Here is a 17,529-nt window from a genome sequence, read left to right on the forward strand (position 1 = left end):
ATTCTTTTATTTTCCCCTAAGAGCATGTACACAGACCAGGTGGCATCAAGTGAGTTTGGCAGGGGAGCAGCGTGTTTATGGTGTTGGGGATGCTTTTGTTCAAAGGAGATGAGGTCAGTGATAGATTTTCAAGGGAAATTAAAGCTGGAGGAGAGAGATGTAAAGGGTGCCAAGCTGAAGGTGAATTAAGGAAGAAAAATATTCCTGGGTTTAAAGCAGGAACAGAGGGAGTTTCTTTCTGATATTTAAAAGGAAAAATATAGCAAGCTACTCAGTGTTCAGTTGATAAAGGGTGTGCAGGAGAAGTGTTGGAAGGAAGACTGAGGGAATAGAATATGAGTCCTTCAGGGCAGGGATAAAACGGTTACTCACCTGCTCGTAACTGTTGCTCTTCGAGATGTGTTCTTCATGTCCATTCCAATCAGGTGTGCGCGCGCCGCATGCACGACAGCCAAAAGATTTTTCCCCTAGCAATATCTGTCAGGTCGGCCTGGGAGCCCCCTGGAGTCGTGCCTTCATGGCGCCCAATATAGGGCACTGCCGACCCGACCCTCAATTCCTTCTTGCTGGGTACTCTGACAGAGGGGAAGGAGGGTGGGTATTGGAATGGACAAGAACAACACATCTTGAAGAACAACAGTTATGATAAGGTAAGTAATTGTTTTTTCTTCTTTGAGTGCTTGTTCATGTCAGTTCCAATCAATCAATCAGGTGAATCACAAGCTTAAGTTCCGGAGGTGGGGTCAGAGTTGTCCACCGTTTGGAGTACCGCTCTACCAAAGGCCGCGTCTTCTCTGGCCTGTTGGGTAATTGCATAATGTGTGATGAAAGTGTGTATGGAGGACCACGTCGCTGCTCTGCATATTTCCTGGGTAAGAACAGGAAAGCTGTTGAAGAGGCCTGTGCCCTGGTGGAGTGCACAGTGATTGGAGTGGCAAGTACCCCTGCCAGGTTGTAGCACTCTCGGATGCAAGTCGTGATCCATGACGAAATTCATTGAGAGGAGACAGGAAGACCCTTCATTCTGTCTGCCACAGCCACGAATAGTTCGATGGACTTTCAGAACAGCCTTGTTTTCTCGATTTAAAAGGCTAATGCTCTGCAGACATCCAGCAAGTGAAGCCTCTGCTCCCTACTGCTTGAGTGTGGTTTAGGATAGGACACTGGGAGGAAGATGTCCTGGTTGATGTGAGTCGGGAGGAAAGCTGGATGTGGCCTGAGCTGAACCTTGTCCTCGTAGAACATGGTGTAAGGGGGCTCTGATGTTAGCCCTTGAGCTCAGACACTCTCCTGGCTGAGGTTATAGCCACCAGAAATGCCACCTTGTACGAGAGGTAGAGCAGGAAGCACGTCACCAGCAGTTTGAAGGGCGGCCCCGTCAGTCTGGAAAGGACCAGGTTGAGGTCCCAAGCTGGGACTGGCTGTCTGACTTGCGGGTATAGCCTGTTGAGACCTTTGAGGAAACGGCTGACCAGAGGGTTGGCGAAGACTGACCGGCCCTCTGCGCCTGGATGGAAGGCAGAGATGGCAGCCAAGTGAACCTTTATTGACGACATGGACAGCCCCTGCTGCTTGAGATGGAGAAGGTAGTCCAGTCTGGTAGAGGCAAGCATCAGGAATCAATGATGCTACGCTGACCAGATTGAAAATCTCTTCCACTTGGCAAGGTAGGCAGGCCTGGTGGAGGGCTTTCTACTGCCAAGGAGGACTTGTCTAACCGGGTCCAAGCAAGAGAGCTCCATCAGGTTCAGCCATGGAGCTTCCATGCCATGAGGTGTAGCAACTCAATGTTCAGGTGCTGGAGCTGACCGTGATCCTGAGTTAGTATGTCCGGGAAGAGCGTCAAGGTATCTGGAGCTTCCACGGACATTTCCAGGAGTGATGTGTACCAGTGCTGGTGAGGCCAGGCTGGGGCTATCAATATCACCAAAGCTTGTTCCCTCTGTATCTTGAGGAACACCTTGTGAACAAGAGGGATAGGCAGGCACGTGTATAGGAGATAGCCTCCTCCCATGGGAGAAGGAACGCATCTGCGATGGAGTCTGGACTGTGATTCAGGAAGGAGCAAATCTGCTGGCACTTTCTGTTGCGTCGCGTGGCGAACAGATCTGAGGAAAACCGCAGTGATGGAAGATTGAGTTCGCAACGTCTGGGCAAAGGGACCACTTGTGGCCGGGGAACAACCTGCTGAGATAATCTGCCAACTCGTTCTGTACTCTGGGGGGGGACGATGATTGCAAGTGTATCAAATGCTCTACACAGAAGTCCCACAGTATGAGGGCTTCCTGGCACAGGGGAGAGGAATGTGCACCCACCTGTTTGTTGATATAAAACATCGCCATGGTGTTGTCTGTCATAACTGATACACATCTCCCTGTCAAGTGGGCTCGGAAAGTCTGGCACGCAAGGTGCATTGCTCTCAGCTCTCTGACATTGATGTGGAGAGAAAGCTCCACCTGAGATCAGAGGCCTTGTGTCCTGAAGTCTCCCAAATATACTACTCCCCAGCCCAAGGCTGATACATCCATCACTAGCGAGAGATACAACTGGGGGCTGGTGAAAGGGACCCCTGTACATACTACCTGTGGGTCAAGCCACCATAGGAAGGAGTAGAGTACCGGCCAAGGCAGGGTTATGATCCTGTCCAAGCTGTCCCGGACTGGCCGATACACTGACTCTAGCCATGACTGAAGAGATCGAAGTCTGAGTCTGGCATGCTGTACTACGCAGGCGCAAGCTGCCATGTGTCCCAGGAGTTTCAGGCAATTCCTTGCCGTGATGGTGGGGAACTTCCTGAGATCTCGTATGATGTTGCCAAGGGACCGAAATGTTGCTTCCGGGAGGTATGCCCTGGCTTGTGTCGAGTCCAGTACTACCCCTATAAACTGCATCCACTGAACAGGGGACAGCATTGATTTCCCCTTGTTCAGAAGGAGGCCCAGTTTGTCGAACAGCATTCTTATGAAGTTGACTTGTGCCTCCACTTGAGACCTGGAGCGGCCCTTGATGAGCCATTCGTCGAGGTACGTGAACACCTGTACGTGCCACCTGTGCAGGAATGCAGCCATGACCGCCATGCACTTGGTGAACACTTGAGGTGCCGCTGACAGGCTGAATGGGAGGACTGAACTGGTAGTGGGTGTTGTTCACCACAAACCTGAGGTATTTTCTGTGAGACAGTTATTGCTATGTGAAAGTACGCGTCCTTCAAGTCAAGGGCAGCGTACCAGTCTCCTGGATCCAATGAAGGAATGATGGAAGCCAAAGAGACCATGCAGAACTTGAGCTTCTTCTCAAACTTGTTGAGTTCTTGCAGATCTAGATGGGTCTGAGCCCACCTTTGGCTTTTGGTATTAGCAAATACCAGGAATAGAAACCCTTGCCCTTCTGCTCCTGAGGAACCTTTTCTACTGCCCCTAGTGAAAGGAGTGAGTGCACCTCCTGTATAAGGAGTTGCTTGTGAGAGGGGTCCCTGAAGAGGGATGGGGAAGGGTGGGATGGCACAGAATTGGACGGAGTGACACGGGACCATGCACAGAAGAAAGGAGGCAGTCGGGACGAAAAAGTGAGACGGGGTAGATCCAGTTCTTGTTCTGGTGCGCCACCCTCAACCGCACCTTCAAAAGGCCAGTTAGGGGCCGGAAGGTGGGTTGGGTTTGCCAGAACCTGGCCTGAGGATGCGTGTGGGCTCTTCCTGCTGCCCCTATTCCTCCTCTGGGAACCATCCTGTCGGTTTTGCTGGTAAAACTGTGGAGGAGGCTGCGGCCTGAAGTGCCTGGTGTGTAGTGGGGGTGTTTATGCCCAGGGACTTGAAGGTGGCCCTCAAGTCTTTCAAACTGTGCAGTCTCCTGTCTGTCTTTTCAGATAATAGGGCCTGACCTTCAGAGGGTAGGTCTTGAATGGTCTGTTGGACTTTGTGAGGGAGAATGCCTACTTTGTGAAGCCCACCAGTGGTTAGGTACTGAGCTGCTTGTTAGCATTAGGAATTAGGTGGTTTTGCACATGCCCATCAGCAGAAATTTAGGCACCTAGAGGACTTTCCCAGTGGAAACACAAACTTTAGATACCTGCAGGGTTAGGCACGGCTCAATGGTAGTTTTCTGAATGCCACAGGGACCTCAATGTTGGACTTAGGGGCTTAAAGTGGCAGTTAGGCACCTAAGTTTCCCATGTGAATCTAGCCCTTAGTCTTTATATCTTTTCCTTTATCAGCCATCCTATCCCATTTAGAAGTGCTGGTCTATTTTCACTATTGAAAATAATTGTCACCTGCCCCTTCCTCACTTATTACCTGTCACTCTATGCATCTGAAGAAGTGGGTTTTTTACCCACGAAAGCTTATGCCCAAATAAATCTGTTAGTCTTTAAGGTGCCACCAGACTCCCCGTTGTTTCTGTGTATACAGACTAACACAACTACCCCTCGGATACTCGGTACCTGCCATCCTAGCTCCAAACTCCTGTTCCTCAGGAAAATCCTGGAGTAGATGGTTGTCTTCTGACAACCTCCCTCAGCACAGACTTAATGAATATTTACAAACCTGTATTTGGCTCTTTCAAAGTACTCAGGCTGCCCTTCACCACTAATCACTAAGTAAGAAGCCAGTATTTCCAGTAACACTTCCCATGCTGGTCTGACTCCCACTTTGCACTCCTGCTTTTTCATTTCTCATGGAGGCTTCCCTCACCCCTTGAATAAGGAGTAACTCAAACCTCTTTCCTTTGTCTTGTGTGGAAGAGGTTTCCAGAGGAGAAGGCTGCACAAGAAAGGAATCAGACTTACAACTATAAAAAATCATGAATGCAGAATTATTGGTTTTAGGCCACTTCTTGTTTATTTGTGATGAAAGTAAACTGGCTTTATGAGCATAGGAATAAAATCCAACAGTACAGGAACAGTAAATGATATTTGTTAGCCTAAAAAAATTACAGCCATTTAAAAATAAATATTTTCTTAAAGGTGTATTTTGCTGTAGAATAATTGGCACCAGGTTGGAAGAGATTTTGTGCCCACAGCAAAACCACAGCTTTTAAAATGCTGATTTTTGTTCTTGGAGGCATTTCTCCATTTTTTCCCCTTGTTTTGTACATTTAAGAAAAACTTAAAAAAAAAAGCAAAAAAAAAAGCATATCTAGCTTACTTGCTAGGTGTGTTTCCTTTAACTTTGCTCCACTCAGGAGCCAGAGCCCATAAACGTCTGTTAGCAAAATGCTGGCAGGCATAAGCCAGACACATGTGTTTCCCTTTAAGAAAGGGCAGCTGCGGGGGTTTTGTCAGTGTTCCTCTGACAGTCTTCACCATGTGTCCATGTCAGTGTTCTCTCTGGGCATGCTCCTTTAAGTCAGTGTAACAGTTTCAGAGTGGCCTGTAGTCCATATATGGGCTGTGAAAGAGGGGCGTGCCTTCTTGCTTTGTTTTATTCCAGGGAGTGTTGACAAATTGCTGAGTGTTAGCACTGTGGGAGCAGTGTGGAAAAATGTACGGCTCCCCAGTCAGATTTTGGCACCGTGGCCAAAGCTAGACAGCTCACACTTTTTCCTATATTGTGCCTACTGTGCATACAGTAGGGGATAACCAAAGGAAGAATTAAATTAAACACGTTAACTCCCACTCACTAAATTTATAGTAAAAGCATTCTTAATTACAAAGAATATTACACAATGAAATTATATTTTCTTTGATCTGATGATTGAAACAGTTTTTCTGCATGGTCATATTTATATAGCAAAGGTATTGGTTGGAACGACTTCCATTAACTGAACGTAATTACATAAACTGAGTAACTCCACCTAAAAAACCCACACCGTCTCTTTTAAAGCAATGTGAAGGGTCTGATTTAAACACAGAGGGCCAAATCCAGCGCTGAGGTAAACCTTCAGAAGACAGTGGAGTTAAACCAAAAAATGAACTTGGCACACCAAGCCAAAGTGAAATGTGCAATAAATCCTCTAATTAGCAAGCACAATAGGATGCATTTTAAGAAAGTAATTAAGGGTATGTCCCATTATGCTGAGATATAGAGGATATTGGGTGCATTTCATTCTTAAAAACAAAAGCAAAAAAAGCCTAAATTAACTCAGACTCTTAAGGTCATTTTAACACGGTTTTGTTATTGGATTTCTCTCTCTCTCTCTCTTTTTTTTAAAGAGACTTGCCATATAAAAACAACTGAAGAAAGAAAATCTCTTGGAAGTGTATGAAACAGTCTGTTATATGACTATTTCTGTTACTTAAAGTTACATATGCTGAATCGCTAAAAATAGAGGTTTAGATTGGAATTTCAGACAGGCCTTTAACTATTGTGTCATTAAAACAGTAGTGTATGTCAGCTTTTAGCACTAATTGGAAAGTACTACTTAAAGGAATTCATCAATGCCATTAAAAAAAATATTTAAGCTTCCTGGTCATTTTCTTGCCAGGCTGGACTCAGGCTTCACTGTGCACTCCAAGCTGCCACCATGTATAGTAGCCAACCTTTTCCTATTGCTTAATTAAAACATTGCCATTCATGCTACTTTAACAGCTAATTTTTGGAGAAAACTATGTAGGATAGTACAGTATGTTCTGTGCACAGATTTAAGGTCTCCCAATGTATTTTAATAGGTTCTTCATAATTTAAGGTTCCAACTAACTCCCCCTCCGTGCCCCCCACCCCCTCCAAACTAAAAATAGTAGTTTCACCAGCAACTTGATGTCATGTTGAATCTTTAACTGGACTGATGCAATAAGTGACCTAATACGTCTTTCACTTAGGCCACATGTATACCTGTGTAACTCTACTGATTTCAGTGAAGTTGCTCCTCTTTTACACCAGCCTGTGTGAGATCAGACTCAGGCTTTTAGAGAGGTGTAAATTTTCTCCATTCATTTTAAGCCAACTTTTAAGCCAGTCATAATTGCATAAAAGGCCAACACTAGTAACTATTTAACTGCTGCATGATGGTCTGCTCATGATTCCCACCCCAAGACTCTTCCTCACAACTTGTTTTTATAAGTATTGCTAACCAAACCTGCTATGTCCCAACAAGCCACAGGGAACAGTTGCTAAAACACATGAACCTTCCAATGGCAGCAGCGAGGAAAGGGATAAAATAAAAAGCTGGAGACCTGCATTCATTTTAGGTTTTGAATTGAAGGACTCATGCTAAAACAGCGATGACAATAATAATAAAAAACAAACACTAAAGGTGCCAGCTCACTCAGTTTAAGACCAAAAAATTTTTTCAACTGTCATTACTTGTTTTAGTTTTAATATTTTAATTACCTTTTTAATGAACATATACTGTGTGCAAATTTCTGCTTTTAATCCTGAAAAAGGAAAGTGATTTCTGCAAGTTCATACCTTCTCCTCATAATTTACACTGATTAATAATTTTTCATAGCAGCACAATGTTACCAATGCACAAATGTGTTAGGCGATCCATATAGAAAGGAAACACACATACACACTTCCTTAACAATGCTGTGGTGTAGTCTGCAGAGGGAAATGTGGGACTCATTAGCCATACGCCAGCAGCTGGTCTTGCTGCTGCTAAGATATTACTGTGTGTCCAGAAAGCAGAAAAAATAATAATAATTGTTCTTCCTCCATGGTCTTCTTCTAAATTGGTCTGTGTGTCCAAATGAGGTATCCTGCAATGACACATGACATGTGTCCCCAAATACTAGATGATTTCAAATTCTTAGTTTGCATGAACAGTCTCTAGCTCTTCTCATGTTAGCCTCTCTTTGAGCAGAACAATCTTTACATTTTGGATGATCAACCTCTTCTCCATTTCCTTCATGTGTTCTTTATATACTTTTAGGTCTTTAAGAATCTCTGGGAAGAGTTTTAAGTAGAACTGATCAGAATTCCCTCTCACTCCATGGACCATTTCAGCTTTCTGGTGAAAAAATAAATCAAAAGCTGAAAATATCAATTTGGAAATACCTTCATGATGCCTTTAGGAGTTGTTGTTTGGGTGCCTTATGCCCTCATTTTCCTCTATGGGCTGGGCTTCAGCTCCAAATTTGTTTTGGCCAAAACCAAACTTTTCCATTTTTGTCTGTTCATTTGTTTTTTTGACAAAAAATAATCTACATTTTCTGCAGAAAGCAAACTACATTTTTTGCTAGTCAAAACCCCAATTTTCCATCGAACAGTTTTGACTATAAGTTTTTGACTAGCCATAATCTCAAATCTGAACTGTTTTCAGTATTCCAGATATAACTACCAATTCTCTGAATTCTTATTCCAGTCTTGTAAATCTTTTACTGACTATCATAGCCCTTTGGAGATCATCTAGTCTTTAAGTGGAGGATAGCTACTTTGCAAAAATCACCCGAGAACTATTTGTTAACAGATCAGGGACGGATACCACATCAGCAATTAGAGATGGCACTGCCTGAAATGCTACGGACAGTTCCAGCAGGCTTAAAAAAGCCTTTGCTGCAGATCATTCTTTCCAGCATAGTAGAAAAACCTGATGAGACAGAGCACACAAATATTTTATGCAGTTATTTAATGCACTTAGGTCAGCATGCTGTGTCTGAAGGTCTAGAGGAGGAAAGCAATATCAGAACTCACCACTCATTTGGTGGAGTTATTTTTCCACACAGCCTCTCTTTGGCCAAATCCTATTTTGTAAGCCACACTCGTCCAAATGTAGGTGCCAAAATGGATCCCTGACCATTCTTTTTCAGGCCTAGAAATCTGAAGAGACCCTATTTCTGTAAGAGACAACAAACTGGAAGTGATGAAACAAAAGCTAAGCCACTACATAGGTGCCGACTCCGTAGGTGCTCCGGGGCTGGAGCACCCACGGGGAAAAATTAGTGGGTGCTCTGCACCCACCGGCAGTCAAGCTCCCCGCCCCACCCCACCTCACCTCTCAGCGCTTGCCACTGCCAAACAGCTGTAGCAAGCTCCGGGAGGGAGAGGGGAGGAGCAGGAACATGGCGGGCTCAGGGGAGGAGGTGGGGAAGAGGTGGGGCCAGGGCGGAGATTTGGGGAAGGGGTTGGAATAGGGGCAGGGAGGGGTGGAGTTGGGGCGGGGACTTTGGGGAAGGGGTTGGAATGGGGGCAGGGAGGGGTGGAGTTGGAGCGGGGACTTTGGGGAAGGGGTTGGAATGGGGGCGGGGGGGCGAGGCAGGAGTAGAGTCAGGGCGGGGCCAGGAGCAGAGTGGGGTCGAGCACCCACTGGCGCTAGTAGAAGGCAACGCCTATAAGCCACTAGGGTTGCCACCTCTAACTGAAGCTATTCTGGGAGGTTATTTTTCCCTAACATGAGGTAATGTCATTTTCTTAAAATAGCCTATTAAAATCTCCAAGATTGCTTTCAATAGTCACCGGGAAATCAATGCCAATTCCGGGAGACTCCAGTCCTACCCGGGAGGTTTGGCAATACTATAAGCCACAGCACAGCTACTGTATATCTGCCATCTTGCCTAGCCCATCTGAATGTCCCTACCCCTTAAAAAAAGAGAAAGAAACACCCCCTCTGACATACCCGGGGTACAATCTAGACAAGTGAGTAGCTGTGTCACCCCTGCCCTCCAACCTGGGGCGTGCTTTGCTGCTGTAGCTTCCAGGCTGGATTGCTCACGAACAGCTTCCAGCATGCAAGTCACTCCCAGTTATGCCTGTATGTACTTGAAGCCTGCCACTCACACCCAGGCTTTTATCTGCCTGAATTATACAGCAGGGTGATCCCAGCACACTCCCAGTCCCACATTTCCCCCCAGAAATGTATGTCTTGAACTGCTAGGGTTGCCAACAGTCCCTTATTACAAGGGGTGTCCCTTATTTTTTCATCTCTGTATAACAAGATCAGGAGTTGCTGCGTGCTGCAAAAAGCAGCAAGCAATATCCCATGCCAAATGTAGGTGAGTATGGCTTATTATTATATAAATTAATAAATAATAATTAATAATACCATCGGGAGGAGAAGTGGGCTGGGGGTGCTAAGAAAACAGTCCCTTATTTTTGAAATACTGTACAATATTGGCAACCCTGTGTACTACCCCGTTCTCTCCAGGACAATATAAGCTCATATTAAGTCTGTCATTTTAGTAATAGAAATAATATGCACAAAGCCTGCTATCCCGAACAGTTCAGTGTAAACGTTGGTTTAGCTCAAACAATAAAACAAGTTTATTAACTAATTAACTACAAAGAGATAGATTTTAAGTGAAAACATGTAATAAGGCATAAAAGTCAGAAATCGTTATGAGAAAAATAAAGATATAATGTAACAATCTATGTTAAATTCAAAACATAGTTTCTCTCACCACATGCTCTTAACATTTTTACTAGCCAAGCTTCTTAGTCAGGACACCTTCTTTTGTGGAATGACTGCTTCCTTTGTTCCTTATGGTGCAGTCAATCAATGGACAGAGAGTCAGAGAGGAGGAGGGGTGCCTTGAGGTGTTTGTCTCATTTTTATAGTGTCAGTCCCCCTCTTAGCAAACATTTCCAACTGAGATTCAGGAGACAAAAAGTCTACAGGGGAGGGCATCTCCTGCTGGTTTCCCCACCTGTTAGAACTTCCTTTGTGCTTGATCACTCTGTTTATTGCTTAATAGCAAATTAAGCAGGGCACATATTCTTTTGTTTGAGACAGACATGTTGGCCAACTTCTATTTGGGCAGGGCTGTGGTTTGAAACGTGTTAATAACACCATAGAATGGAATCTTATAACTTTATGTACAATGTTGCAACACAGTTTATCAGGACAATATTGACCAGCAAATTATGAATTTTCAAATGATAGCACACAAAGCATACTTTGCACAAAGGTTACTACAATGCTGTACATCTGCCATCTTGCTGAGCCCATCTAAATGCCCCTACCCCTTAAAAAAAAGAAGAGAAAAAGAAACACCATCCTCTATCAATTGGAGTAAAATCTTGTCACCGTTGGAATCAATTGCAAAACTTCTGTTCACTTCAGGGGGCCCAGGATTTCAATCTTAGGCCCAGATCCACAAAGGGATGTAGGTGCTGCAGGTTTCTGCCTCTGAGCATGCATACTGCAGCCTTAAGCAGATGTTCGGATACCTAAATTATGCCTAAACCCCAGTATAATTCTAAAATTGGGGAAGGTAAGGAAAGCCTATATTGCCTGCAGGACCCAATCCAATAAGTAAGCTCAGAGTCCACTTATCCCCACACTGAATGTATGGAAGTGAGGAGGACTTCCACCTTATAATCTTCCCCCTAAATCTAGGATAAATCACTCTTTGTATATCTGGACCTTAGTGCCTAATTCTCCCCTCACTCATGACAGCTTCACACCAGGATATCTCCATTGACTTTGATGGAGCTCTTTAGACATGCGCTAGTACAGGGACCTGATCCAAAGCTCATTGAAATGAATGCACAGAATCATTGACTTCAGTGGTTTTTGGATCAAGACTGAAGTGAGGGCAGAATCTATTCCTTAAAGTTGCTAATTTTCAAGATAACATAAAATGAGACAGATATGGCAATGTCCTGTGACATCCTTGGGAGACCTTATTGAATTAAGCTCAAGTATCTTTGGGGTCCATTGTACTAAATGAATGGTTTATGTTTTGTTGTGGACCAGGATTGTATAACCTCTCAGTGGGGCAGATGTGATAGATGAGAGACCTGGGAGTTCAAAGGACTATACTGAAAATATGCTAGACAAGAATGGACTTCTGGTACAATAAAAGTTAAGTGAATTTCCTGGGGAATACCTAGGTAGAGGTTAATGCAAAGTCCCCACTTCCAGTTTTGTCAATGCATTTGGAAGAAAGAGAAAATAAATATGAATTGGTGCTTATGCATTAGTTAAACTACTGCTTGATGGAAATATGGCTCTTGTGATCCTCCCCCACATGAACATGTTTCCTTAGACTGGATCAAAATCATTTTAGGGATGAAGAGGAGAAGGGTTAGAATTCTGAGCTTTTATTGTCTCTCTCACCTTTCTTAAATAGCCATACTTTTTGGGAAATGGAAACAACAGAAAAGAACAAGGACTTTTTTTTTTTTTTTGCTATGATGTCTGGAAGTTGTTTAGAAATGTGTGGATTATGCTAATTAATGTAAACCAGGCTGACTGTCCTGCAGAGGTTAAAAAATGCAAAAAAGCTTTGTGATAGTGGAGAAAATCATAGAATCATAGAAGATTAGGGTTGGAAGAGACCTCAGGAGGTCATCTAGTTCAACCCCCTGCTCAAAGCAGGACCAACCCCAGCTAAATTATCCCAGCCAGGGCTTTGTCAACCCAGGCCTTAAAAACCTCTAAGGATGGAGATTCCAACACTTCCCTAAGTAACCCATTCCATCCTTCTAGTGAATTAGTTTTTCCTAATATCCAACCTAAGCCTCCCACACTGCAACTTGAGACCACTGCTCCTTGTTCTGTCATCTGATAACATGAGAACAGCCTAGTTCCATCCTCTTTAGAACCCCCTTCAGGTCGTTGATGGCTGCTATCAAATCCCCCCTCACTCTTCTCTTCTGCAGACTAAATAACCCCAGTTCCCTCAGCCTCTCCTCATAAGGCATGTGCCCCAGTCCCCTAATCATTTTCCTTGCCCTCCGCTGGACTCTCTCCAATTTGTGCACAACCTTTCTGTAACGGGGGACCCAAAACTGGATGCAATACTCCAGATGTGGCCTCACCAGTGCCGAATAATAACGTCCCTCGATCTGCTGGCAATGCTCTTACTAATGCAGCCCAATATGCCATTAGCCTTCTTGACAACAAGGGCACACTGTTGACTCATATGCAGCCTCTCGTCCACTGTAATCCCCAGGCCCTTTTCTGCAGAATGGAGGTTAAGATTAAAGAGACCTACAGTTAATGATATGCTCAAGTTCAATTGTCAAGCAACAGAAAATACCTGAGAATAGACAATAATTAATGAGTAAAAAAAAAAATTGAGTCCAGATTATTGTAATGAGATAGCCTGAAAGGCACATATCTGGAGGTTAATGTTAGTTACCTAGAACCATATGAAATAAAGTACTGTACTACTATGCAGCAAAAATAATGTAACTGTATACTTCACAATAATCCATGGTAGTTGCTCTTAGTATATTTAAAAGGTTTATGAGATATAACAACCACAGCTTTACAAATCTGGTGCTATGGCACCAGAAAATGGCACCAAAAGAGGCTAACATAATGCTGGCATTTCTCCCTGGTTCCAAGAAAGCATTTCCATGGTCCTGCATCCTGGCTTTTATCTTCTAATTACGTTGACTATGCCCATGAATCCTTTCATTCCTGAATGGCATCACCTTTTAAGTAATATATCATTGGTATGCTTCACTCTGATAATGTATTACACTAATATATCATTAAAGCAACAGATGTATTAGTGTAATACATTATTGGAACAAAGCACTCTGATGATGATGATGATGTATTTCTTATAAGATGGCACCATCCAGAGAAGGAGGTCCAGGAGCAGATTCAGTTCAATAGGACAAAAGGTATGCATGTATCACAATGCTCTCTGACCCAGCCATTTGGCACTAGATATACTGATATGGCACCACTATTAATTTCATTCCCATTTGTATTTGGGCTTTGAGGATCTTACAATCTGGAAAATAACTGATTATGGTTCAAAGAAAAGGTATCATTAAGAAAAACCTGCCACACACCCACAGAGTTGAACAAGGCCAGATTATGTAAAACTGTGGCTGCTAAACATCTATCTGACTGGAGACTTCTCACAGCCAATGTATTATGTTTGAGTGCACACATGAATACAAAAGTTTTCTTTAGGGATGAGTCAAGTAAAACACCACATGTTCCTAAAAGCGGATGAGGAAGCCAAACAGTTTCTTCTCTGTCATTTGCAGAAACCTCTTATTCTACATAGGCCTGGGTTGCTCCACTTACTTTCAGTTGTCTTCTGGGTAGGCAGCTTAATGGCCTCCTCCCCAGGGTCTGTACTTTATATTTAAAACAAATTCTAATGTACATATTAATTGGAGGTGAGAGCACAAGTGAAACATTCCTCCTTTTTGTTTCACCCATTTTCAGCCATCCAATTTTCCCTGTAAATGAGGTTACATCATAGGAATATAAGATTGGACAGCACCTCCTGGGTCCTTGTTTCCAGTCCCTTGCTATTGCAGGCAACCCCATTGTATTTCCAAAACATAAATATATCAAGCTCCATCTTAAAACTAGTTATGTTGTTTGCCCCTAGAGCTCCTATTGGAAGGCTGTTCCAGAACCTCACCCCTTTGAGGGTTAGAAACCCTTTTTCTAATCTCCAACTTCAATTTACTCATGGCCAGTTTCTACCCATTTGTTCTTATGTCAACATTGTCCTTTAGCTTAAACAGCTCTTCTTCCTTTCTGGAGTTTACCCACCTGACATATTTATAGAGAGCAATCCTATCCCCTCTCATCCTCCTTTTTGCTAGGCTAAATAATCCAAGCTCTTATAGTCTCCTCCCAGAAAAGAGGCCGTCCATTGCCCTGATCATCCTAGCAGCCCGTCTTTGCACCTGTTCCAGTCTGAATGCATCTTTCTTGAACATGGGTGACCAGAATTGCACACAGATGAGGTCTTACTTGTAGAAATAGGAAAGTATTAATGTCATTGTACAAAGCATTAACACTTTCCTATTTCTACTGGAAACATCTCACCTGATATATCCCACGATCTTACTTGTCTATTTCATAGCTTCATTACATTTGTGGTTCATAGTCATCCTTTGATCAACTAATACACTCAGGTCTTTAACTTCTTCTGTTGTTTCCAACTGATGAGCCCCCGGATGGTAGCTGAAATTCTTGTTATTTGTCCCTAAATGCATGACTTTGCATTTTGTACTATTAAATTTCATCCCATTTCTACTACTCCAGTCCTCAAGATTATCCAATTCCTCATATGTAGTATTGCAATCCTCCTCGGTATTGACACTGCCTCCCAACTGTGCCATCAGCAAATTTCATTAGTACATGCCTACTTTTTTGCCAAGGTCATTATTTAAAATATTAAATAAGATCGGTCCCAAGACCAGTCATCGAGAAACTCCATTAGTAACTTTCCCCCAGCCCAATAGGTGCCCATTCAGCACAGCCTGTTGTTGTTGACTCCCCTTTAGCCAGTTCTTTATCTACCTTACAATTCTTGTACTAATCCCCACCTTCTCCAGTTTAACTAAGTTTTCCCATGTGGTACCGTACCAAATACTTGACTAAAATCCAGAGAGGTTAGATCTACTTCATTTACCTTGCTTAAATATTCAGTTATCTTATAAAAAAGATATCAGGTTAGTCTGCCATGATTTGCGTGTGTTAAAACAATGTTTGCTTTTTATCCTATTTTCTGTTTACTTCCATGGCTTTATTCTTTCCTTCCAAATTTGTTCTAAAGCCTTGCATACTATTGGGGTCCGACTAACATGTCTGTAGTGGCCCAGATCACTTCACCCCACCCCCTTACATAAAGGTAGTACTACATTTGCTGATCTCCTGTCATCTGGTACCACAGCCCCCATTTGATATTTTTATTAAAAATCCTTCCTGTTGGACATGCAATTCTAGAGGCCAGGTCTTTCAGTGTTCTGGGATGGAGATTATCCAATCCCCACAGTTTTAGTGCACTAAGTTTTGCTTCTACCTTGGATGTAGTAATTTCTATTTCTACACACCCATTCCCATTAGTTATCCTGCCATTGTCTCCATGATCTATATTATCATCCTTTTTGAAAACTGAGGCAACAAGTTCATTTTTCCTTGTATTCTTCCAAAGGGCCATACCTAGATTATTTTAAATCTCTACCCCATACTCATACTGAGTTTTACTTTACTCCTCAATTAGTCCGCTTGATTATGATTACTCATGATATTCAATCTGGCCCTAAATAAAGGTGCTTTTTTTGTTACGTGGAAGCAAGATTCCATTTTCGGAATTTTTCTGCATGACTGGGAAGTGAAGGAGCAGGAGAAGGGCAGCAATGGGTGTGGGGAGGAGAGAAGAAGAGAATGGTAAGATCAACAGAGGAAGGGAGAGAAAGAAAGAAAACTAAAGGAAGCAGAGGAAGTAAGGGAAAGGTATAGAAGGAAGGAAGAGGAGAGGTCCCCCCACCCTTAAATAACTTATATTTACAACCCTGATTCCAAAGGTTTTTTTGCCTTGAAACAGTAACCATATCAGTATATACACAAACACGTGAATAATGCAAGAAAACAGGCACACTAGACCTGATTTCCTACTGGTTTATGCCTTGTGTAGTCACTGCCAAGTGTACAAAGTAGGTATAAAAATGTTATCAGATTGGAATGATAGCATTTTACACATGCTTTGCACAGGTGCAAATGACTACAGAAGGGATAGATCAATGGAGGATCAGGCCCATAAAGTTGCACAAAGGTTCTCTCTATCAATTTGTGGTGATAATCAGATTAAGAAGTCTTAAAATATTTGAAGGAGCTACATATTAGTATTTTCATAATTAAGTTCAATCTTTTACAAATATCCTCCAATCAGGGGAAGTGGATAGGAATCATACCAGAGAAAACATGTCAGTACATTTGCAAAATAGTTCACTGGTAGCATGCCTTCTTATAATTTATCTACATAGGCCAGTGATATAATTCTCTTCTTCCTCAGATGCTGTGTAACAAAGTCTCTCCCCCACCCCACGCAACTTATGTGCAGCTGCTAGATTACAAGAACTATAGCTCTTATAAATCCAATTCATTCCTGTATGGAAATACAGGATCAGATTCTCAGAGGCTGTAAATTGTCATAGCTCTATTGAAGTCAATGGAGCTATGTTGATTTACATTAGGTAATGATCTGGCTCACAATGTGATATTTGATTGGTAAATGAGAAAGGAAGACAGAGGTATTTATTATTTCTAGTACAGTAGTGCCTAAGAACCACAAACAAGAATGAAGAACCCATTTTACTAGATGCTGTAGAAAAAAAAAAATACAGAGGCAGTCCCTGCCCCCAGAAGGTCCATAATCTAGAATTTTGATATAATTATGAAGGTGGTTCAGAAAATGTGATACCCCAGTGCCTTGACAACCCTGAACTAACATACCATACTCCTCTAATGGAGAGGCACCGCCTAATTTTTCATGATAGATAAGCATCAATATAAAGACATAAGCCAAAAAGTCAATCATGAATTGCTCACTTCTCTAGATCTTCCATAACAGAAATATTATGGCTGCAGTCATTAGTAAGTCATCTGATCAATCCGCTGTCTCAAAGCAGATTTATTCTGCCTCTCAGCAAGAATATCTAGATATAGCACAATTTCCATATCCTTAAGTAATTTTATCCATCTTAACTATTTTGTTTAGTAGCTTGGTTCCACATATTGATTATTCTCTATAAGAAGCCATTCCTGATATCTAACTTACCGTTTTTCCTTAGCTGTGAACTGAGATTTCACTTTGTAATGTTTCCTTGTAATAGGAATGAATCCTGCCTTAGATCTTTGTATGAATTCAGGGAAAAGAATTATGACAGATTATGCTAAAGGCAGAGCTGGTAGTAGCGCTGTGACGTTACCCTGGTGTTATCTGGAC

The sequence above is a fragment of the Chelonia mydas genome, chromosome 4 (genome assembly GCF_015237465.2).
Source record: "Chelonia mydas isolate rCheMyd1 chromosome 4, rCheMyd1.pri.v2, whole genome shotgun sequence".
Classification (NCBI taxonomy): Eukaryota; Metazoa; Chordata; order Testudines; family Cheloniidae; genus Chelonia; species Chelonia mydas.